Source organism: Oryx dammah, unplaced genomic scaffold (genome assembly GCF_014754425.2).
Source record: "Oryx dammah isolate SB20612 unplaced genomic scaffold, SCBI_Odam_1.1 HiC_scaffold_9, whole genome shotgun sequence".
In the NCBI taxonomy this organism is placed as follows: Eukaryota; Metazoa; Chordata; class Mammalia; order Artiodactyla; family Bovidae; genus Oryx; species Oryx dammah.
Window position 1 is genome coordinate 44262876 of NW_024070193.1, and position 25042 is coordinate 44287917.

The window sequence follows — 25042 nt, forward strand, 5'->3', positions numbered from 1 at the left end:
CCACAGTTTGTTGTGATCCACACAGTCCAAGGCTTTAGCATAGTCAATGAAGCAGAAGTAGATGTTTTTGTGGAATTCTCCTGCTTTTCCTATGATCCAATGTATGTTGGCAATTGGATCTCTGGTTCTTCTGCCTTTTCTAAATCCAGCTTGAACATCTGGAAGTTCTTGGTTCACGTACTGTTGAAGCCTCACTTGAAGAATTTTGAGTGTTACTTTTCTAGCATGTGAAATGAGTGCAGTTGTGTGGTAGCTTCAACATTCTTTGGCATTGCCTCTCTTTGGAACTGGAATAAACTTTTCCAGTCCTGTGGCCACTGCAGTGTTTTCCAAATTTGTTGGCATACTGAGTAGAGCACTTTCACAGCATCATCTTTTAGGATTTGAAGTAGCTCAGCTGGAATTCCATCACCTCCACTAGGTTTGTTTGTAGTAATGCTTCCTAATATCATGCAAGTGTATGTTCCTCGGTTCTTTGTCTCGTCACAACAAAGATTTGGAGTGACGGACATTAAAGCCCCCTTGGTGTGTCACAGCTCTCAGGTCTTGGATAGACCGTGCTATAGCTCTCAGGTCTCAAATGGACCATGTTATAGCTCTTAGACAAATCAGTGTTACAGCTCATTGTTACAGCTCTATCTTATTTAGAAGATAGCAGGAAAATCCATCTTCAAAGTGTGAGGGCACGTCGATCCAAAGACACGAGGAGAAGAGCGCCCCAGCGCTCAGGACAGCGAGAGAGAGAGCTAGCTTTGGCTCCTCTGTTTATATGTTTCTCTCTCCCTGGGCCTGTCCTATGTAAATTGGGCCAGCCAGGAGCGTTGTTTGTTTTACCTGAGGTCCCCACTCCAGTCTTCAGACCTTCTTTTGTTCTATTTTCGCGGGCTTTTCCCTTCCTTGTCTTTTAGCCACTGCCATTTTGGACTCCTTTTCCCTATTCTACCTACCTAACTCCAGTACTCTTGCCTGGAAAATCCCATGGACGGAGGAGCCTGGTAGGCTGCAGTCCATGGGGTCGCTGAGAGTTGGACACGACTCAGTGACTTCACCTTCACTTTTCACTTTCATGCATTGGAGAAGGAAATGGCAACCCACTCTGGTGTTCTTGCCTGGAGAATCCCAGGGACGGGGGAGCCTGATGGGCTGCCGTCTATGGGGTTGCACGAAGTTGGACACGACTGAAGTGACTTAGCAGCAGCAGCAGCAGGAACACTAAGGCCTACTTGACTTCACACTCTAGGATGTCTGGCTCTAGATGAGTGATCACACCATCATGGAAATCCGGGTCATTTGGACCTTTTTTATATAGTTCTGTGTATTCTTGCCACCTCCTCTTAATATCTTCTGCTTCTGTTAGGTCCTTATCATTTCTGTTCTTCATCTTTGCATGAAATATCCCCTTGGTATGTTAATTTTCTTGAAGAGATCTCTAGTCTTTCCCACTCTGTTGTTTTCTTCTATTTCTTTGCATTATTCTCTTAAGAAGTCTTTCTTATCTCTCCTTGCTATTCTTTAGATCTCTGCATTCAGTTGGGCATATCTTTCGTTTTTTTCCTTTGCCTTCCACTTCTCTTCTCTTCTCAGCTATTTGTAAGGCCTCCTTAAACAACCATTTTGCCTTTTTGCTTTTCTTTTCTTTTTCTTGGGGATGGTTTCAATCACCACCTCCTGTGCAATGTTACAAACCTCCGTCCATAGTTCTTCACATACTCTATCAGATCTAATCCTGTGAATCTATTTGTCGCTTTCACTGTAGTCATGTACACATGAGCTTATTCTAAAAATTTACATGGAAAGATGAAGGAACTAAGATAGCTAAAACAGTTATGAAAAAGAAGAGTAACTATATTTGAATAAATTTATTATTAAAAAAAAGAAAAAGAAGAGAAAAGGGGGAAGAATCAGACTGAAGACTTAAAGACTTATTATATAACTATAGTAATTATATAATATAGTATATTGCAGAGTGATGGACAGACAGATCAATGGAACAGAATATTGAACACAGAAAGAGACCCACAGAATTATGCCTAACTGATTTTTGACAAAGGTGCAAAAGCAACTTAGTGCAGGGGTGGAGTGAGCACCAACAGATGGTGCTGGAACAAATGGACCTCTTAAAGCAAAAAGAAAAAAAGAAAAAAAATCCTCAAACCCTAAATCAACCTTGATTTGTCAGCTTACTTGAAAAATTATTCAAAATGTATCACAAACATAAATGTAAAACATAAAATTAGAAAACTTTTAGAAAAAAATAGAACATCTTTTAGAAAAAAATAGACCACCAAGGGCTAAAGAATTGATTTCACACCAGAAACCCAACTTACGAAACATTGATAAATCAGATCTCATAAAAATTAAAACCTTTTGCTCTGTGAAAGACTTTAAGAGGGTGAAAATACAAACCACAGAGTAGAAGAAAACATTTTCAAAGCATAAAGGTAATGAAATGTTTGTTGATGGAATATGTAAAGCACTTTCAAAAGTTGCATAAGAAAACAATCCAAGGACTTTCCTGGTGTTAAGACTTCGCTTTCCAATGCAGGGGGTGTGGGTTAGATCTCTGGTCAAGGAGCTAAGATAGCTAAGATAGCACATCTTGTGGCTAAAAAACCAAAACTGAAAAAAGAAACAATATTGTAACAAATTCAATTAAGACTTTGAAAATGGTCCACATTAAAAAAAAATCTTAAAAAAAGGAAATAATCCAATTAGAGAATGGGCTTTAATGACAGGAACAAGCTGATAAGCCCATGAGAGGTGTTCATCATTAGCCCTTCAGTTCGGTTCAGTCGCTCAGTCATGTCTGACTCTTTGTGAATCCATGGACTGCAGGACGCCAGGCTTCCCTGTCCATCACTGACTCCCAGAGCTTGCTCAAACTCATGTCCATGGAGTTGGTGATGCCATCCAACCATCTCATCCTCTGTTGTCCCCTTCTCTTCGTACCTTAAATCTTTCCCAGCATCAGGGTCTTTTCCGATGAGTCAGTTCTTCACAATGGGTGGCCAAAGTATTGGAGCTTCAGCTTCAGCATCAGTCCTTCCAATGAATATTCAGGACTGATTTCCTTTAGGATTGACTGGTTGGATCTCCTTGCAGTCCTAGAGACTCTCAAGAGTCTTCTCCAACACCACAGTTCAAATTCATCAATTCTTTGGTGCTCAGTTTTCTTTATGGTCCAACTCACAGCCATACATGACTACTGGAAAAACCATAGCCTTGACTAGACAGACCTTTGTTGGCAAAGTAATGTCTCTGCTTTTTAATATGCTGTCTAGGTAGCCCTTTAGGGAAATGCAAATTAAATCCACAATGATCCACCTACGAGAATAACTAAAATAAAAATTGTCATAATACTAAATGCTGGCAAAGATATGGAGACACTGGATCCATTTATACATTGCTGGTGGGAATATAAAATGGTACAGCGACTCTGGGAAACAGTTTGTTATAAAACTACTTCTGAAATGAAACAAATGGCTACATTACAGCCCAGCAGTTGCACTTTTGATTGTTTATCCCAGAGAAATGAAGACTTATATTCACATACTAACTTGTTTGCAAATGTTCATAGTAGCTTTATTTGTAAGAACTAAAAACTAGGAATGACCCAGATGTCATTAAATAAGTGAATGGTTAATCAAATTGTACCATGGGATACTATTTGGCAATAAAAGGGGGCATACTATTGATAGCAGCAACAACTTGGATGGTTTTTAATGGTGTTATGCTCAGTGAAAAAAGTCAGTCTCAAAAGTTGCTTACTGTATGTTTCCATTTATATAATGTTCTTTTAAAAAAATTTATTTTATTCAAGTATAATTGATTTACAATGTGTTAATTTCTGCTCTACAGCATAATAATTCAGTAATACATATATATGCATTCTTTTTCATATTCTTTCCCATAATGGTTTATCTTAGAAAACTGAATTGTGCTATACAATAGAACTTGTTGCTTATCCATCCTATATATACTAGTTTGCATTTTGCATCTGCTAATCTCAAACTCCCAATCCATCCTTCCCTCCCCTTCCCTCTTGGCAACTACAGGTCTGTTCTCTATGTCTGTGAGTCTTTTTCTGTTTCACAGATAGGTTCATTTGCGTCATATTTTAGATTCCACATAGACATGATATCATATGCTATTTGTCCTTTTTCTGACTCACTTCACTCAGTGTGATAATCTCTGGGTCCATCCATGTTGCTGCAGATGGCATTGTTTCATTCTGTTTTATGGCTGAGTAGTATTCCATTGTATATATGTACCACCTCTTTATGCATTCATCTATCGATGGACATTTAGGCTGTTTCCCTTTCTTGGCTATTGTACATAGTGCTGCAAGGAACATAGGGGTGCATGTGTCTTTTTGAATTGTAGTTTTGACTGGATATATACCCAGGAGTGGGACTGCTAGATCATATGGCAACTCTATTTTTAGTTTTTTGAGGAACCTCCATACTGTTCTCCATAGTAGCTGCACCTGTTAATATTCCCACCAACTTTGTAGGAGGGTTCCCTTTCTTAGATATCCTCTCCAGCATTTGTTATTTGTAGATTTTTAAAATGATGGCTATTCTGACCAGTGGGAGGTGGTACCTCATTGTTTATATAACATTTTTTAAATAATAATAATATAAAGATGGAAAAGAGATTGATTATAGGTTGCCAGAGGTTAGGTGGGAAAGGAAGATATAGTTATATGTAGTTATAAGGAGACCCACTCCAGTCTTTTTGCCTGGAGAATCTCAGGGATGGGGGAGCCTGGTGGGCTGCTGTCTATGGGGTCGCACAGAGTCGGACACGACTGAAGCGACTTGGCAGCAGCAGTTATAAGGAGAGTATCATGGAGCCCTGTGTCAACGGAGCAGTTTTGTCTGTTGATTGTGGTTGTGGTTACATGAATTTGTCCATGTGGCAAAAACATAAAATGGTACATACACAAAAATAAGTACACATGTACTTAAACTGGTGAAATCTGAATAAATTCTGTAGTTTGTACTAATATCAGTATCCTAGTTTTCAAATTGCGCTACAGTTAGGTCATATTTTTCCACTGGAAGAAACTGGTTGAAGGGTACTTGGGACTTCTGGTATGTTTTTCTGCAATTTTCTAGGAATCTGTAATTGTTTCTAAATAAAAAGGTAAACAGTAACGTGAAATATTATAGATGGCCATGGCATGCTTTTGTTTATAACTCCTAGTGTTTGTACATTAGTCCCAAGAAAAATTTCTCACCTGTGACTTGTAATGCCTTTGTAATCTAGCCCAGGACTACCCCCTCCCTGTTGCTTGCCGTTCTCTTGTCATACAAGTCATTTGTCAAATCCTAGACCATGCCAACCACTTTTTCCAGGCACACGACCTTGTTTCTTCTGTCCGCTTTGCCTATATCCTTCACATGGTTTTCTCTTTTTGTAGATTGCAACTTAAATATTATCTTCTCAGAGACCCCTTCCCTGACCATTATGTTTCTTACCACACCATGTTAATTTTATTCCAAAGAATTTGGATTATCTATCTTTTATTGACTTTTTATTGGCTTTCTAATTAGACTGCAAGTTCCCCAAGACCTTGAAACTTCTTTGTCTTATTCTCTGTTACATTTCAGTGTGACACTCTGCCCCACACATAGTTCCAGCTGAATGAATAAGCAGTCCATGAATTAACTGCAGAGTTGGCACAAACACTCTGGTCTGCTCTCTTTTACTACAACATATCTTCTGCAGTCCCCTCTACCTGACTCTTCCCCAGTTAGAATCATCGGCAGCAATTCCCCTAAACTTAGTGACTTAGAACAACACAAATTTATTATTTTATGGTTGTTGAGGTCAGCAGTCCCAAGTGAATGTCACTGGACTAAAACCAAGGTATCAGCATGGCTGTGTTCCTTCCTCAAGGCTCTAGGGGAGAATCCATGTTATCATCTTTTTCAGCTTCTAGAGGCTGCCTGCATTACTTGCTCATGGCCTCTGGTATCCTCCAAGTCAGCAATGACTGGTCAAGTCTTTCTCACTTCAATCATGTGGATACTCATTCTTTTGCCTCACTCTTCCACATTTAGGAACCCTTGTGATTACATTGGTCCAGGATAAATTCCCTATTTTAAGGTCATCCTTCCGCTCCCTTAATTCCTCTCTGCCACCTAACATATTCACAGGTTCTGTGGATGAGGATGTAGACACAGGGGGAGGCCATTATTTCTGTCTATCAAACCTTAAGACTTCAACTTCCATAAAGAACGTGACTCCTCTGTTCATAATTGGATCTCCAGGGTCCGGTGTCTGGTATCACCCAATGAATTGTTGAAACACACTTAACTAAAATAGCCCAAAGGTAGCATCAGTATGTAGCATAAGGCAGACACTCTTACCTATTAAAGGCCTTTCTTCCCAGCTCAATTCCACCCAACTAAGTCGGCACATTCTTCAAGGAGTTGCACAAAGCCACTTCTTAACATGAAGCTTCCACTAAGTGTGAAGCAAAGTCTTCCTCATTTTGGGGCACAATTACGGATCAACATAATTTTTTTCATAATTAATTTTTTTGTTGAAGGATAATTGCTTTACAGAATTTTATTGTTTTCTGTCAAACCTCAACATGAATCAGCTTTAGGTATGCATATATCCCCTCCATTTTGAACCTCCCTCCCATCTCACTCCCCATCCCACCCCTCTAGGTTGATGCAGAGCCCCTGTTTGAGTTTCCTGAGCCATACAGCAAATTCCCCTGGGCTACCTATTTTGCATATGGTAATTTAAGTTTCCATGTTACTCTTTCCATGTATCTCACCCTTTCCTCCCTTCTTCCCATGTCAGTAAGTCTATTCTCTATGTCTGTTTCTCCATTGCTGCCCTGTAAATAAATTCTTCAGTACCATTTTTCTAGATTCCATATATATGCATTAGAATACGATATTTATCTTTCTTTTCTGACTTACTTCACTCTGTATAATAAGTTCTAGGTTCATCTACCTCATTAGAACTGACTCAAATGCATTCCTTTTTATGACTGAGTAATATTCCATTGTGTATATATACCACAACTTCTTTACCCATTCATCTGTTGATGGACATCTAGGTTGCTTCCATGTCCTAGTTATTCTAAATAGTGCTGCAGTGAACAATGGGATACATGTGTCTTTTTCAATTTTGGTTTCCTCAGGGTATATGCCTAGGAGTGGGATTGCTAGGTCATATGGTGGTTTTATTCCTAGTTTTTTTAAGGAATCATATTGTCTTCCATAGTGGCTGTATCAATTTATGTTCCCACTAATAGTGCAAGAGCATGCCCTTTTCTCCACACCCTCTCCAGCATTTATTGTTTTTCGGTTTTTGATGATGGCCATTCTGACCCATGTGAGGTGATATCTCATTGTAGTTTTGATTTGCATTTCTCTAATAATGAACGATGTTGAGCATCTTTTCTTGTGTTTGCTAGTCATGTGTATGTCTTCTTTGGAGAAATGTCTGTTTAGGTCTTTTCCTCACATTTTGATTGGGTGTTTGTTTTTCTGGTATTGAGTTGTGTATGTTGCTTGTATATTTTGGAAATTAATCCTTTGTCAGTTGTTTCATTTGCTATTATTTTCTCCCATTCTGAGGGTTGTCTTTTCACCTTGCTTATAGTTTCCTTTGCTGTGCAAAAGCTTTTAAGTTTAACCAGGCCCACTTGTTTACTTTTGTTTTTATTTCTGTTACTCTAGGAGGTGGGTCATAGCGGACCTTGCTTTAATTTATGTCATCTAGTGTTCTGCTTATGTTTTCCTCTAAGAGTTTTATAGTTTCTGGTCTTACATTTATGTCTTTAATCCATTTTGAGTTTATCTTTGTGTATGGTGTTAGGAAGTGTTCTAATTTCATTCTTTTACATGTAGCTCTCCAGTTTTCCCAGCACCATTTATTGAAGAGGCCGTCTTTGCCCCATTGTATTCTTGCCTCCTTCATCAAAAATAAGGTACCCATAGGTGCATGGGTTTATTTCTGGGCTTTCTATCTTGTTCCATTGGTCTATGTTTCTACTTTTGTGCCACTACCATACTGTCTTGATGACTGTACCTTAGTAGTGGAATCTGAGGTCAGGAAGGTTGATTCCTCCAGCTCCATTCTTGTTTCTCAAGACTGCTGTGGCTATTTGGTTTTTTTTGTGTTTCCATATGAATTGTGAACTTTTTGTTTCAGTTCTGTGAAAATACCATTGGTAATTTGATAGGGATCACATTGAACCTATAGATTGCATTTGGAAGGAGAGTCATTTTCACAATATTGATTCTTCCAACCTAGGAACATGGAATATCTCTCCATCTGTTTATGTCATCTTTGATTTCTTTCATTAGTGTCTTATAATTTTCTGTGTACAGTTCTTCTGTCTCCTTAGGTAAGTTTATTCCTATATATTTAATTCTTTTTGTTGTGAATGGGATTGCTCTTTCTGAATTTTCATTGTTAGTATATAGAAACGCAAGTGATTTCTGTGTATTGATTTTGTATCCTGCAACTTTGCTAAATTCACTGATTAGCTCTAACAATTTTCTGATACTATCTTTAGGATTTTCTATGTACAGTATCATGTCATCTGCAAACAGCGAGAACTTTACTTCTTTTTCAATCTGGATTCCTTTTATTTCTTTTTCTTCTCCGATTGCTGTATCTAGGACTTCCAGAACTATGTTGAATAATAGTGGTAAAAGTGGACACCCTTGTCTTGTTCCTGATCTTAGGGGAATGCTTTCAGTTTTTTACCGTTGAAGATAATGTTTGCTGTAGGCTTATCATTTATAGCCTTTACTATGTTGAGGTAGGTTTCATCTATGCCCATTTTTTGAAGAGTTTTAATCATAACTGGGTGCTGAATTTTGTCAAAGGCTTTTTCCGCATCTACTGAGACTATCATATGGTTTTTATCTTTCAACTTGTTAATATGGTGTATCACATTGATCGATTTGTGTAAATTGTAGAATCTTTGCATCCCTGGAATAAACCCAACTTGATCATGATGGATATGCTTTTTGATGTGTTGCTGATGGTGACTGCAGCCATGAAATTAAAAGACGCTTACTCCTTGGAAGAAAAGTTATGACCAACCTAGTAGCATATTCAAAAGCAGAGACGTTATTTTGCTGACTAAGGTCCGTCTAGTCAAGGCTATGGTTTTTCCAGTAGTCATGTATGGATGTGAGAGTTGGACTGTGAAGAAAGCTGAGTGCTGAAGAATTGATGCTTTTGAACTGTGGTGTTGGAGAAGACTCTTGAGAGTCCCTTGGACTGCAAGGAGATCCACCAGTCCATTTTGAAGGAGATCAGCCCTGGGATTTCTTTGGAAGGACTGATGCTAAAGCTGAAACTCCAGTACTTTGGCTACCTCATGGAAGAGTTGACTCATTGGAAAAGACTCTGATGCTGGGAGGGATTGGGGGCAGGAGGAGAAGGGGACGACAGAGGATGAGATGGCTGGGTGGCATCACTGACTCGATGGATGTGAGTCTGAGTGAACTCCAGGAGTTGGTGATGGACAGGGAGGCCTGGTGTGCTGCGATTCATGGGGTCGCAAAGAGTCAGACACGACTGAGTAACTGAACTGAACTGAACTGAATTCTGTTTGCTAAAATTTTGCTGAGAATTTTCGCATCTGTGTTTATCAGTGATATTGACCTGTAGTTTTCTTTTTTTGTGTTGTCTTTGTCTGGTTTTGGTATCAGGGTGATGGTGGCCTCGTAGAATGAGTTTGGAAGTATTCCTTCCTCTGCAATTTTTGAAAGCGTTTTAGAAGGATAGGCATTAGCTCTTCTCTAAATGTCTGATAGAATTCTCCTGTGAAGCTATCTGGTCCTGGGCTTTTGTCTTTTGGGAGATTTTTGACCACAGCTTCAATTTCAGTGCTTATAATTGGGTTGTTCATAATTTCTATTTCTTACTGGTTCAATCTTGGAAGATTGAACTTTTCTAAGAATCTGTCCATTTCTTCCAGTTTATCATTTTATTGCCATATAGTTGTTCATAACAGTCTCTTATAATCCTTTGTGTTTCTGCACTGTCTATTGTAACCTCTCCTTTTTCATTTCTAATTTTGTTGATTTGAGTCTTCTCTCTTTTTTCCTTGATGAGTCTGGCTAAAGGATTGTCAATTTTGTTTATCTTCTCAAAGAACCAGCTTTTAGTTTTATTAATCTTTACTATTGTTTCTCTCATTTCTTTATTTATCTCTGCTCGAATATTTATGATTTCTTTCCTTCTTCCAACTTTGGGTTTTTTTCTTCTTTTTCCAGTTGTTTTAGGTGTAAAGTTAGGTTGTCTATTCGATGTTTTCTTGTTTCTCGAGGTAGGATTGTATTGCTATAAACTTCCCTCTTAGAACTGCTTTTGCTGCCTCCCATAGGTTTTTGAGTTGTTGTGTTCTCATTGTCATTTGTTTCTAGAATTTTTTTGATTTTCCTTTTGATTTCTTCAGTAACCTGTTGGTTATGTATAAGCATGTTGTTTAATCTCCATGTGTTTGTGTTTCTTACAGTTTTTCCCTTGTAATTGATATCTAGTCTCATAGTATTGTGGTCAGAGAAGATGGTTGATATGATTTCAATTTTCTTAAATTTACTGAACTTTGGATTTGTGACCCAAGAGGTGGTCTATCCTGGAGAATGTTCCACATGCACTTGAGAAGGTATATTTTGCATTTGTATGGAATGCCCTGAAGATATCAATGAGATCCATCTCAGCTAATGTATCATTTAAGACTTGTGTTTTCTTATTAATTTTCTGTTTTAATGATCTGTCCATTGGTGTCGGTGGGGTGTTAAAGTCTCCTATTATTATTGTGTTACCGTCAATTTCTCCTTTTATGTCTGTTAGTGTTTGTCTTATGCATTGAGGTGCTCCTATGTTGGGTGCATAGATATTTAAAATAGTTATGTCTTCCTCTTGAGTTGATCCCTTGATCATTATGTAGTGTCCTTCCTTATCTCTTGTAATCTTTATTTTAAGGTCTGTTTTGTCTGATATGAGGATTGCTACTCCAGCTTTCTTTTGCTTCCCATTTGCATGGGAAATATTTTTCCATCCTCTCACTTTCAATCTATATGTGTCTTTAGGTCTGAGGTGGGTTTCTTGTAGAGAGCATATACATGGATCTTGTTTTTGTATCCATTCAGCCAGTCTGTATCTTTTAGTTGGAGCATTTAGTCCATTTACATTTAAAGTAATTATTGATATGTATGTTACTATTGCTATTTTCTTAATTATTTGGGGTTGATTTTGTAGATCTTTTTTCTTCTCTTGTATTTCTTGACTATGTAAGTCCCTTTAACATTTGTTGTAAAGCTGGTTTGGTGGTGGTACTGAATTCTCTTAACTTTTGCTATCTGAGAAGCTTTTTTTTCCTCTGTCAATTTTGAATGAGCTCCTTGCTGGGTACAGTAATCTTGGTTGTAGATTTTTCCCTTTCAGTACTTTAAAGATATCTTTCCATTCCCTTCTGGCCTGTAGAGTTTCTGTTAAAAAATCAGCTATTAAGCATATGGGGTTTTCCTTATATGTTACTTGCTTCTCCCTTGTGGTTTTTAATATTCTTTCTTTGTGTTTAGTCTTTGTTAGTTTGATTAGTATGTGTCTTGGCATGTTTCTCCTTGGGTTTATCCTGTATGGGACTCTTTGTGCCTCTTGGACTTGATTGACTATTTCCTTTTCCATATTGGGGAAATTTTCAACTAAAATCTCTTCAAAAATTTTCTCATACCCTTTCTTTTTCTCTTCTTCTTCTGGGACCCGTATAATTCAAATGTTGGTGTATTTGATATTGTCCCAGAGGTCTCTGAGACTATCATCAGTTCTTTTCATTCTTTTTACTTTATTCTGCTCTTCAGAAGTTATTTCCACCATTTTATCTTCCAGCTCTCTGATTTGTTCTTCTGCTTCAGATATTTTGCTATTGATTCCTTCTACAGTATTATTAATTTCAGTAATTGTGTTGTTTGTCCCTGTGTGTTTATTCTTTAATTCTTCTAGGTCTTTGTTAATTGATTCTTGCATTTTCTCCATTCTGTTTTCAAGGTTTTTGATCATCTTTACTATCATTATTCTGAATTCTTTTCCAGGTAATTTCCCTATCTCTTCTTCATTTATTTGGACTTTTGTGTTTCTAGTTTGTTCCTTCATTTGTGTAGTATTTCTCTGCCTTTTCTTTTTTTTTTTTTTAACTTATGTGTTTGAGGTCTCCTTTTTCCAGGCTTCAAAGTTGAATTCTTTCTTCCTTTTGGTTTTTGCCCTCCTAAGATTGGTCCAGTGATCTGTGTAAGCTTCATATAGGGTGAGATTTGTGCTGAGTTTTTTTTTTGTTGTTGTCGTTGTCTGTTTGTTTTTCCTTTGATGGGCAAGGCTGAGTGAGGTGGTAATCCTGTCTGCTGATGATAGGTTTTGTATTTTTGTTTTGTTTGTTGTTTAGATGAGGTGTCCTGCACAGGGTGCTACTGGTGGTTTAGTGATGCTGGATCTTGGATTCAGGTGGTTTCCTTTGTGTAGGTTCTCACTATTTGATACTCCCTAGGGTTAGTTCTCTGAAAGTCTAGGGTCTTGGAGTCAGTGCTCCCACTCTCAAGGCTCAGGGCTTGATCCCTGGTCAGGAACGAAGATTCTACAAGTGGTTTGTTATGGCATTAAGTGAGATTAAAACAAATACTCAAAAATGAGAAACCAAAGAGGAACCCCAGACAAATGGCATTTACAAAATCAGGCAAATAGTAATTAAAATAATGGAATATACACACATGAGCAAAGTCAAAACAGTCCAACAAAAATAAAGTACAATAGATTGACTTGGTGAACAAAGGAAATCAAAAATTATATTTAGCGCTTAAGAACAAAACTAAAGCACAAGCTGGAAGACAAAACTAAAGCAAGGTGTCAAGTGGGGAATAAAGCAATGAAAACAAAACTAGCACTTATGTTGAGAGGAAAAGAAAGAATAGACATGCAAAGTTAAACAGAGGTAGATGACGAAGATTTATATACATTAAAGATTAACTGAAAGGGGAAAAGAACAGTAGGAAAGGCAAATAAGGGAATAAATGTAGGGAAAAAATAATGTTTAAAAAATTAAAAATATAAAAAAGGGGGAAAAAAAGGAAGAAGAAAGAAAAAAGGAAAACTCCATAGAACTACAAGAGCCCAATATAGAGGCAGAGGTTTATAATAAAAATAAAAAGTATGACTGAATATACACATATACACCCTTGCTGCTGCTGCTGCTAAGTCGCTTCAGTCATGTCTGACTCTGTGCAACCCCATAGATGGCAGCCCACCAGGCTCCTCCATCCCTGGGATTCTCCAAGCAAGAATACTGGAGTGAGTTGCCATTTCCTTCTCCAATGCATGAAAGTGAAGAGTGAAAGTGAAGTCGTTCAGTCGTATACACCCTTAAGCAAAATTAAAACAGTCCAACAAAAATAAAGTACAATAGATTGACCCAGTAAACAAAGGAAACTAAAATTATATCTACCAGTTAAGAACAAAACTATTTAAAGCACAAACTGGAAAACAAAACTAAGGTAAGGTGCCAATCAGGAAATAGAGCAATGAAAACAAAACTAACACATATGTTGAGAGGAAAGAAAAGAAAGATTGCATAGATATGCAAAGTTAAGTAGAGGTATAGAAAGAAGATTTATGCACATTGAAGATTAACTGCAAGGGGAAAAAGGCAGTAGGAAAAGCAAACAAAGGAATAAATGTATAAAAAAAAAACATAGGCTTAAAAGTTGAAAATTAAAATTAAAGAGAATTTTTTTTAAAAAAAAAGGACAACTCCATGGAACTGTAGAAGCCCAAGGCAGAGGTTTATAACAACAATAAAAAATGTGACTGAGGAGAAAAAAAAAAAGCTCAAAAGTTTAATTAGATTTCATAGTGCCAATAAAATTGACAACTACAACAGAGGGGGAAAGAAAAAAGAAAAAAAAGAAAAAATCCAAAAGAATCTACAGAACAAGTCAAACCATAAGAACAATAAATGTTTTTCTTGAGTCGCTGCTGTCAGAGTCCTTTCCCTCTCTAGGAGTCGCAGTCCGCTTCACCTCCCTAGGGTGCCCTCCAACACTGTGCTGATCTCTGGACCTGCTCTGGGTTCTGCTCCTGGTTCTACTCCTGTGTGTTCTTGTCCACAGCTATCAGGACTAGTATGTTTTTTGTGGGAGCTCTCAATGTCCTTTAATATATTCCATAGACATAGAGTCTGCCTAGTTGATCATGTGGATTTAATCTGCAGCTTATATAGCTGGTGGGAAGGTTTGGGGTCTTCTTCCTTAGTCACACTGCCCTTGGGTTTCAATTGCAGTTTTATTTCCACCTCTGCATGTGGGTCGTCTACTGGGGTTTGCTCCTGAGGCTTCCCTGGAGGGCTTGGGTTTGCCCCTGTGAGGGCCAGGTGTGGAGGTGGTGCAGCTGCTTGGGTGGCAGGGGTTCTGGCAGCACCAGGTACTCAGGGGAGTTGGCGGCTAGGGCAGCAGGAAATATAGTGCTCTAGAAGGGTATGGAAACCAGTATTGGCCAGTACCCTCCAGTATTCTTGCCTGGAGAACCCCCCTGACAGAGAAGCCTGGCAGGCCATAGTCTACAGGGTCACAAAGAGTTGGACTTGACTGAAGCAACCCTGCATGCATAGATGCAAGATTTTTGTGGGAGCTCTCAGTGTCCTTTTATATATTCCATAGACACAGAGTCTGCATAGGTGATTGTGTGGGTTTAATCTGCAGCTTGTATAGCTGGTGGGAAGGTTGTGGCAGCTCTGACCCAGTGACAGTTGAGCGTGAAGGTGGCGCAGCTGCTTGGCTTGTGGGACCCTTGGTAGCACCAAGCGTGTAGGGACATGGACTGCCTCCGCTGCAGGAGTTATGGCCCTATCAGAGTCTTTTTTTGAGCCTCTTGTAGCTGGCGATCTGAGGGCCTCTTTGGCCACTTTTTCTCCGTAGCTCTGCCCATTCAGGCACTGAAAGGGCTCCCTTGCCCAGGGTCCTTCTGTGTTGTTTGGTGTGTCAGGCACATAGAGGGGCCCCCTTGGCTGGGGTCCTACTCTGTAGGTTGGTGCATCAGGCATTTAAAGGGGCACCCTGGGTGGGGTCCCACTCTGAGTCATGCATTTGATGGGCCAGCCTCTCTACTGTCCAGCTGCCGATGCTGGTGTGTGGGGAGAAATAGGCTATGGTGATGGCTTTACCCGCTACACGTGACTCCGCAGTATCGCCGTGCTTCCTCGGCTGCCTGGCTTTCCTACACAGGCATTTCCCACCACAGTTTCCTTCATCACATCCCCTTGGTCTGTCTCTCCGCAGTCAACAGCAGCCCTCACCCTGGGATTGCTCCACAATCCCTGAAGTCCACCTCCTAGCCGCTGTGTCTTCCAGGGGACCTGCATCCCTGTTGGGGTATGTATGGTTGCGGCAAGGACTGTCTGATTCTCATTCCATTTAGGCTGCCACAGATCAGCTGTTTCACTCTCAGCCTTGAAATGTTTCTCCTCTGACTCAGATAATTGCCCCAATGTGGGGATCAGACCCCTGCTTCCACTCTCTCCCCCCGCCACCGCCGAGGGCAGGTCCAGTCCTACTAACACTCGTGTTTTACCCCCTAGTTCCTTTGTCCTACTGAATTCTCCATGGTTCTATATATTCTTTTCCACTAGTCAGGTACTCCTGTCCACTCTCAGCTGGTGTTCTGTGTGCACTTCTGTGTCTGAAGGTGTCTTCCTGATGTATTCATGCAGAGAGATGTACTCCACATCCACCTAATCCTCCACCATCTTGTTCCTCCCAACATATGTTTTATTAGCCCATTTCCTTGACTAGGTTCTGGATTGCTTGAATAGTTATGGTCTCATTCCTTCCTGAGCTCTTCACAGTTCCTAGCATTTGGGGAGCCCTTAACTCATTCAGAACAAGGGGAGAGACCCCAGGTAATGATCAGAGGAAGACAGCAGTTGGGGAGTGTAAGAGCCAAGGAGAAACCTCTCTCAGAGTCTTCCATTTCCTCTCACTAAAGAAGACTCTTCATCACAAGGTAGCTAGAGTGCTGGTATGGGTGAGCACACTTGTATTAAGATGTAGTGGGATTCTTCCTCCATCATTCCCTTCTGGGAACATTTAGCTCCCACAGATGTCATCCATTCCAGAACCTGCAGCCCATCTGACATCTATTTCTTTGCTGATGGTGAATGCTGACCTTTTTAGATTTGATCCCATGATGATACCTCTGCCTCCTGATCTGTTCATTGACTTTGTGATCTCTCCAGTGTTTGGGCCATCTGAGGTTCTCTCTTGCTGCCCTGTTACCTCTACCATCGACTTGGTATATGGAGGGCTGCCCCTCGCCTATTTTGAAGGTCATGCCTATCTGTCAGCATACACTGGTTGAATAGCTTTTCCTTTCCAGAAAGTGCAGAAGGTGACTTCCGTGCAGTTTTAAAAAGTGGGTGTGCTTTTCTTTTTTCTTCAAAGACACTTTAAACTCTTTGGTCAACATTTTTCATCCTTTTCCTTTCAGACACCCAAGGTCAAGTACTATTTTTAGCCATTGTTCTCCCCAATGGGGTTCTCCTCAGAGCATCCTGGCTACTGGGGCTATACTTTTATAAGCTTCTTCAAGCGATAACACATAGGTAGCCACATCTCATTTCTTCCCCTTTTAAGTAGGTTAAATTTTCCACAGATCATTTGCTTGTTGCCTGTCTAGTTATTCTCAAGTAAGAAGAATTGGAAAAGAATAACTGATTGGAAGGATAAGAAGAGAAACACAAAATTATGGTTGCTTTGAAAGAACCCATGATTTGCCAAATGTTCTTCTGCAGAAAGCCCTGGATGTGTTTGAAAGAATTGCTTTTTAAAGTCATTGGGAAACAGGTGAGACCCTGAGGGGCCTGGGTGAGGATAGAATAGTCTGTGAAAGAAAAAGGATTTGTGAGTTGATTTGGGTTTGGAAGAAGTGGAGATGAATAGTAGAGAGTGAGAAAGAGGGAATAGCTAGCAGGGTGGCTGAAGGCCATGTGTTCCAAGATGTGACCCTGTCACACCATCTTTCAAATCCTTGGTGAAGTGCAGCTAAATCCCCAAATATTTGACATGAGTAGATTTATTGTGTGAACCAGTGAAGCCAGGTTGATGTACTTGCAAACTTGGAACAATGTATGCTGCCGGGTTGAAAACTTTCAGAAAGGTGAGGATGTAAACCACAGGAGTTTAGGGAAATTGTGGAGAGGGTGAAATTAAAATCAGAAGCAGAACTCCCCCACTTGGCTTTAAGTCCATGACTGTGTGCTCAGTTGCTCAGTGGTGTCCAATTCTTTGTGACCCAATGGTCTGTAGCCCGCCAGGCTCCTCGGTAATCCTCCCATAATCCATGGGATTATGCTGGCAGGAACATGGGAATGAGTCACCACTCCCTCCTCTAGGGGATCTTTCTGACCCAGGGACTGAGCTTGTGTCCTGCAGCCCCTACCCTGGCAGGCAGATTCTTTACCCCTGAGACACCTGGGAAGCCCTATAAGTCTATGAGAGAGAAATCTTATTCAAGGGTGCTTTGTTGATGCTCAGTTGAGTTGTGTAGCAGTAGTTGACTGATACAACCCTTTTTCTGAGGTTTTACTTGAAGACCCAGCTCAGCCCATACCTTCTATAAAAAGCTTCTCTCCTACAACTCATGTTCTCTGGAGTGTCCCTCTCATCTAAATTCCTGCTGCCTGTATCACCTTTGTTACATACGTTAGTGCCCAACTATCTTGTATTAGTTAAAAGAAATTTAAAAACGCAAAGCCTCAGTGGCCTGGTGGGAGTTTTATAGCAAAGGGACACTATCAATGGGTCAGAAGGATACAAACAAGTAGCAATAGCAGAGAATTTGAAACCAACTGGTATCATTTCAGGGGGTCTCTGAAGAGTTCCAGGACTATAGTTCTTTATGTCTCAGTGCCAATAAGAATTCAGTGACAGCAAAGTGGTAGGTAAGAAGTGATTCATTAGGATAAGATGCTTATGAGGCTACAGGAAGGTAGGTAAGAAATACTGTGCCCTGAGAACTTAGTGGGCCACAGTTTTTTAGTGGGCAAAGTGGGTAGGGGGAGGAGACCTTCTTTGTCTTTCTTGAGTAGATGTCATGTTTTCATCATCAGCTCCTCCTCTAGGTTGAGCAGGGGAGTTTTCTTGTCCCTGCATGGTCAAGCTAGGTCCACAAATTACTGTTTTCCATGTGTGCAGAGAGTATGTCCTAGGGATCACTAACTTACTGAGCTCACTGGGCAGGATGTGAGTCTCACCCTACCATTGCTTTGTTGTTTGGGGGCATGTCTTGTACTTTTGTTACATGGTTTTGTGGTTAAGTAAACCTGCTTTCTTGAGTAATCATTAACTTACAGAGGGTCTCCCATATTTTTTTGCTTACAATGCCCTCGTGAGATTACTTAACCACCTATTTCCCTTCATTCTGTCCCTATCAAATTGTCCTTGATGATTGTGGCAGAGGAAAAAAGATCAGGTTTCTGGGAGTATTAATGAAAACAATATGATTGGTAATGATTAAGACCAGCGTACAACAGTGCTAGGAGCCAGTCATCACTGGCTTGAATTTAGTCATTGTTCTGTACTCCACACCCTCTTAGGCTGGTTTCTCGTCCTCCTTGGCATTTTTTAAAGCCACTAAACATCCCTTTAAAAATGTGTTTTCTGATTAAATCAGTCAGATTTAAGTTAAAACAACGAGGTTCTGTTGTATGCAAAGATCAACAGAGTATATAACTATTGTAAGCACTGCTGTGACGAAAATCCTTGAGTATACTTTCTCAGCGTATATCTTTCATTATCTCCCTAGGATAACTTCCTAAACCTGGTTTGTAGTTTCTGAGTAAGATGGACTAAGCATTCAACCCATCACTGATCTTAAGTGGCCTTTGCCTGCAGCAGCTTGAAGCAATGTTTCAGTTCTCGGCTAGAGATTGAAGTAAGGTTATGGCAGCTGAATTCTAGCTACTAGACCAGTGGCCAGTGACAAGGCCCTGGCCCTTTGACTTTGCAGAGAAAAAATTCCCACAAAGATAAAAGTAGTGATGCAAATGAAGTGTTTATTAGGAGGAAAGGTGTATAGTACGTATGTACAGACACATGGGCAGATTCCGTGAGACTTATGCCCTGGTGATAGTTTTAAATCACTTATATGAGGCATTTCTTCTGGGGTTTTCATTTTGATTTGCCTCATTCTGAGTCTGTATTTAATATATCTCAAGATCCTCCCCAGTGTGCACACACCCTCTTGGCCAAGATGCATTCCACCAAAGAGGACTACGGGTGGCTTAGCATCACTCCCCTTTTGACCTCTGGGGAGCTTTCTAGTCTGGAAGGTCTCTTTGACATCAATAAATAAGGAAAATGTGGTCTCTTATCTGGGCAGGGCCCAGTCTCCTCTCTCAATTGTCCTGATATTGATATTTTGGAATTACTGTGTGCAGGTAACCAACTCAAATTGCTTACCCTGGTTGGGGGCGGGGGTGGTGCCCATCTATCTCCTGCCTCACATTCCTCCTGAGATGTGTAGACTCTACAAAATCTTTATTGGGAAGATGAAGTGCGATAGTATGTCTCTGGTAGCTTCTTCAGGTTAGCAAGGGGCTCATAGACTCTATCTTGTTGGGGTCACAGAACTCTCGTCCTGTCTCATTAAAGGGCCCCTGGGTGACTTCTCTTGTTATTTCTGCAGGATCTACTGTGGAGGGTGGCAGGAGCGCCTGCATCACCACTATCCTATGATGCCCTGGAGAAAACAAACTAACTAATTAGATTAGAGAAGTGGGGACTAAAGACTAGTAAAAGACTATTTTAATCAGAGACTTAAACAAGGGTAGAAAGCTGGTTATACAAGGTCAGCACTTTTTTGTTAATCTCAGGCTTCAAATTTAGTATATTTCTCTTTTCCTAAAATGGAGTTTGAACCAGTTGGTCCCAGGCCTCCTCCTTGGACTGAAAGGTCTTAGATTTACAACCGTATAGAAGACCTCAAAGCATTAGGTGAAATATAACATAAATCAGTATGGCTGAAATGAAGATGGTTGTAAGAAAATGGAAACCTCCTGTCAGAAAGTTTTTAATACCTTGTGGGATCCAGGAGAATAAGTTAGAGAACCGGTTTTCAGTTTCCCTGCCCATACTGAATATCAAGGATTGGTGGCTAATTGTCTGCTGATGCAAGGTGGCTTGTTGTCAAGTTTTCTCACTGCCTACCTGGCAAGAGGTGGTAATGTACATGCAACAAGGTGGGACTTCCCTGGTGGTCCAGTGGTTAAGACTCTGTGCTCGCAATGCATGGGGCCTGGGTTTGATCCCTGGTCAGGGAACTAGATCCCACATGTCGCAACTAAAGATACCGCATGCCGCAACTAAGACCCAGAGCAGTCAACAAAGATCTTGAATGCTGCAACTAAGACCCAGCGCAACTAAAAAAAAAAAAAAAAAAAAAAGTATTGGTGACTGCACATACCCCTCTTTGTTTTACCAACAGATAATCCAGGGCCAGTTGGTTGTCACATACCCAACTTGGCCAGTGAATCTAGAGACCTCGGAAAATTAGTAAGAGAGTTGGCAGTACTGGTGGCATCCCAGACAAGTTTCATAGACATATTGGTGGGCAGTTACTTCCCACCATGGTAACAAGGCGTACCCAAAGAAACAGGCATCTCTGTCTGGGATGCCACCAAGTAAATCTTGAGTTAATTGAGTGTACAGTTTTAATGAACTTGTTCAGTGCTTGGATTCATTTAAGGAGTGGATTGAGAAAGGAGTGTCTGGGTTCCCAGCATGCACTGTGTGGGCATGAGTTTTTGGGTAGGCAATTAGTGGCTCATGGTTTTTTATCTACCTGTAACCTGACAGGGCACAACTGACTAACTTGCCCAAGGTTTTAAAGCCTAGCCAACCAGTTTTGTTGTTATGGAAATATTCTCCAGCTACAAGCTCAAGTCCTTCCATTCGCTTCCATCCTGGTATCTGCTGCTTCTACACGGATCCTTCTTCCATCAGGTAGTGAGCCCGAGTTTGAGCACAAATAGGTAATTGGAGTTCTGGCTTGCAGGATGGGGGACGTGCCACTATAAAGTGCTGGGGTACGTTAATGCCAGTTCTTCATCCTCCCAGTTTGACTTAATATTCTGCTGCTGCTAAGGGGAGGGTTAGGCAAGAGACACTAGAATTTTCTTCAGTAGGAAAATAATAAAATCTAACTCTGTATATTACCATTCTGAACCTTGAGTCTCTGGTAGAAGACCATTTTCCCTCAGGAACTTGGCTAAAATTCCTTACAGAATGGACAAGTGGGTCACTATGGTCTATGATGGATCCAGCATTCTGAGTAGAGGACACAGGAGGACTTTGGGCAATGCGAACCAGGGAGTTGTCTATCCATCCTGTGGATAAGGGAAAGAAGTGTAGAAAAGCTAAGGCAATTAGTAACTTCAGAGTAGGGTCATATTTGAATCACTCAGCATGGGCAGAGAAGTTTAGTAAATTCTGAAAGCAAAGGTGAGAGCAAAGAAAACAATAGTTATCTAAATTTGCCAGAGCATATCAGTTATTCTGTAAGTGGATTGGAGTACTGGGAGGCAGAAAGGAAGACAAGTGGCTATGGGTACTTAGCCTAGGGTCTAAGAAGCCTTTTTGCTCTTTCTGAGGAAGAGCTTCAGTTCAGGGCGAGGCTCACTCATCCACCTGGAATTTTCAGGCTGTCCTGTGTCCTCTAGATCCCAGGGAGACTTGGAGGGAGGGGCAAATTCACAGGGATGGTTAGAAAGTGGGTCTTCAGGTTCCTGTCACGTATCAGTGGAGACAGGTTTAATCCTGGACAGATGAACCCAGCTGGTGATTCCCTGGAGTTCAATTGCTGTAAGGGTGCTCAGCACAACTTGGTAAGGACTCTTCATTTTGGGAGTAGCTGGTCGCCAGGTGACTCATTTTTCCAGGTCTTTAAAAGTGAGTCACTCACCTTACACCAGAGTGACTGGGACTGTCATCTGGAGAGGACTGTACTCTGTTGCCATACTCTTATGTAGCCCTCTGGACCTGGCCTAGGTTTATAATGTATTTAAGATGAGCCTGGGGTTCTGCATCAGTTAGCATGTCCAGAGTAAGGAATGGTCTTCTATATGTCATTTCGAAAGGGCTTAACTTAGTGGTTCTTTTACAGGCTGCCCTGACCCTTAAAAGGACAATTGGCAGCAGGTAATACCACAACTCTGATGTTTCCTGACAGAGTCTGCCCAAGGTTTTCTTTAGAGTATCATTAGTCCATTCCACTTTTCCTGAGGTCTTCAGAATGAATGGAGATTGAAGGATAATTGCCTTACAGAATTTTGTTGTTTTCTGTCAAACAACATGACTCAGCCATAGGTATACATGTGTCCCCTCCCTCTCAAAGCTCCCTCCCACTGGAGATGGTTTTTAGTTCCTAAAGCCTGAGAAAACTGGGTCATCTTTGCTACAAATGAAGGTCTATTATCATTCTGAAGGTGATGAAGCAATCGGAATCTAGGAATAATTTCCTTTAGAAGCACCTTAGCCATTTCAGTTGCCTTTTCAGTTCTAATGAGGAAGGCTTCTGTCTGTCCAATAAAAGTACTTAAAGCCTAGAAAATATTGGGCTGGCCAAAAAGTTCATTTAGGTTCTTCTATAACAACTTAGGAAAAAATCTGAACAAATTTTTTTGCCAGTTGAATATTTGAAGCCCTGGAAGAAGGGCATCTGGGTGAAATCTATTTGCCAGTCATCTTCCTTATCCTCACGGAATAGGTCTCCCATGTCACTGTACTGGGCTAACAAGAAGGGGAGTCTTGGGGTTGCCTCCTGGGTTATGGGTGGTGCAAAGGCACATGCTTGAGTTACTCCCTTAATTGCCTCTGGGAGCCCTTTCCCTGTAAAAAGTCAGAAAACAATTGTAGACATTGCTTCTCTCCCAATATGGAGAGAATCATGTAGCCCTTTAATAATTTCTCATTGGTCAGAGGGAGGTGTGAGCATTTTCTGATCTATACGGCCCAGCCATCTGTCTGTCCCCTTAGTTCCCCCTCTGTCTCGAGCCCAGGTGTCTTCAGAAGTCGAGTACCTGGGTATAATGCTAGAAGGGATAAGGGATGGGATTAAAGCCATTACAGTTAGGGACATCAGGGCTGCTCTCTCTGTTTCCTGATCTGCCTTGTTTTTTGGGGACATTAGAGAAGTTCCCTTTTGGTGCCCACGGCAGTGGATGACTGCTGTCTGTTTTGGTTTTTGAACCACTTCTATGATATATAAACTGTTAGCCGCATATTTTATAGGGAAATTTCTTGCATTTAGAAATCCTCTCTTTCTCCAGACAGATGCGTGGGCATGTAAGACAAGTAAGGCATATTTTTGAGTCTGTGTATATATTTACAATCTTTCCTTCCCCTGGGGTTGAGGCTTGGGTTAGAGCTATCGATTCAGCCTTTGGGCTGAAAAGTTAGGTGACAAGGTTTTTCTTCTGTGATGCTGTGAGTGATCACAGTAGCATACCCTGCCCTCCTGACTCCATCTTTAACGAAACTACTGCCATCAGTAAACACTTCTTCCTTGGGGTTTTCTATGCCCTAGACTATTAAGTCAAGTCTTGCCTGGTGGCTCAGTGGTGAAGAATCTGCCTGCCAGTGCAGGAGATATGGGTTCAATCCCTGGGTCAGGAAGATCTCCTGGAGAAGGAAATGGCTACCCACTATAGTATTCTTGCCTCAAGAATCCCACAGACAGAGGAGCCTGGTGGGCTACAGTCCATGGGGTCACAAAGAGTTGGACATGACTTAGCAACTAAACAACAAGTCTGTTAGGTCAGACTTACAGGCATAGATCTCATCAAGGGTTTCAAGAAGGTGTTAGCAATGGGCTTTTGGTGGGCATTAATCTAGCAGGATTAACAGTGTGGCAAGTTTTGAGGGTTAGCTCTGGGGAGTCGAGGAGCAGAGCCTGGTACTTAATGAGGCAGCCTCCAGTTAGCCAGTGGTGATCACCTTTTTTTTTTTTTGGTAAATTTAATGACAACGTTTTAAAAAGTATTTTTTTATTTTTGGCTGCACTGGGTCTTCATTGCTATGCATGGGCTTTCTCTAGTTGCAGACAGCATGGGGATGGCAACTCTCTAGTTGCAGCAGGCCGGCTTCTGTTTGCTGTGGCTTCCCTGGTGGCTCAGACGGTAAAGCATCTGCCTGCAATGTGGGAGACCCGGGTTCGATTCCTGGGTCAGGAAGATCCCCTGGAGAAGGAAATGGCAATCCACTCCAGCACTCTTGCCTGGAAAATCCCAAAGATGGAGGAGCCTGATAGGCTACAGTCCATGGGGTCGCAAGAGTTGGACACGACTGAGCGACTTCACTTCACTTCTCTTGCTGCTCATGGGCTTAGTTGCTCTGAGGCATGTAAGATCTTCCTGGACTAGGGATCAAACCTGTGTCCCCTGCTTTGGCAGCCAGATTCTTAACCATTGGACTACCAAGGAAGTTTAATGGTGGCCTTTTATCTCTAGAATCCCTTGTACTTGATGAAAGGTCTGCACTTCCTGTGGCTGTCCAAAGGTGAGCTTGTAAGCTTCTTCCACTAATAAAGTGGTGACAGCTCCTGCCTGGAGGCAGCCAAGCCAACCTAGGGCCACTGAGTCTAGTTGCTTGGGAAAGTAGCCTTCCCTGAGCTTCTGTATAAGGACCCCAAAAGCTGTCTTCTGCTTTTCAGCCACAGACAAGATGAATGATTTTTGCCTTTTCCTATTACCTGTTCCAAAGTGGTGGTTCTGTATCTGAAGCTTTAGTGGCTTTATATAGGGGCTTAGTCATTAACCCAAATCCTGGAATCCAAATTCTACAAAATCCTGCCGTGTTCCAAAAGACGTGGATGTGTTTCTTTGTATTTGGAATGCTTAGGCCTAATATAGCTTGTTTTTCTATCTTGAGTTAACTGTCTACTTTGGAGGTTTATAATATATCCCAGATATTTAACTTGTTGCTTTGAGGTTTGTACCTTTGTCTTAGAG

General features: G+C 41.0%; 1 long non-coding RNA gene across 1 annotated transcript; it reads left to right on the forward strand.

The window, feature by feature from the left end:
* The first annotated feature begins 12943 nt into the window (after window positions 1–12943).
* LOC120867779 lies at window positions 12944–13723 on the forward strand. Its single transcript, XR_005722007.1, has 2 exons — window positions 12944–12979; window positions 13640–13723. It is a non-coding gene; the product is annotated as an uncharacterized LOC120867779 (long non-coding RNA).
* The last annotated feature ends 11319 nt before the right edge of the window (window positions 13724–25042 follow it).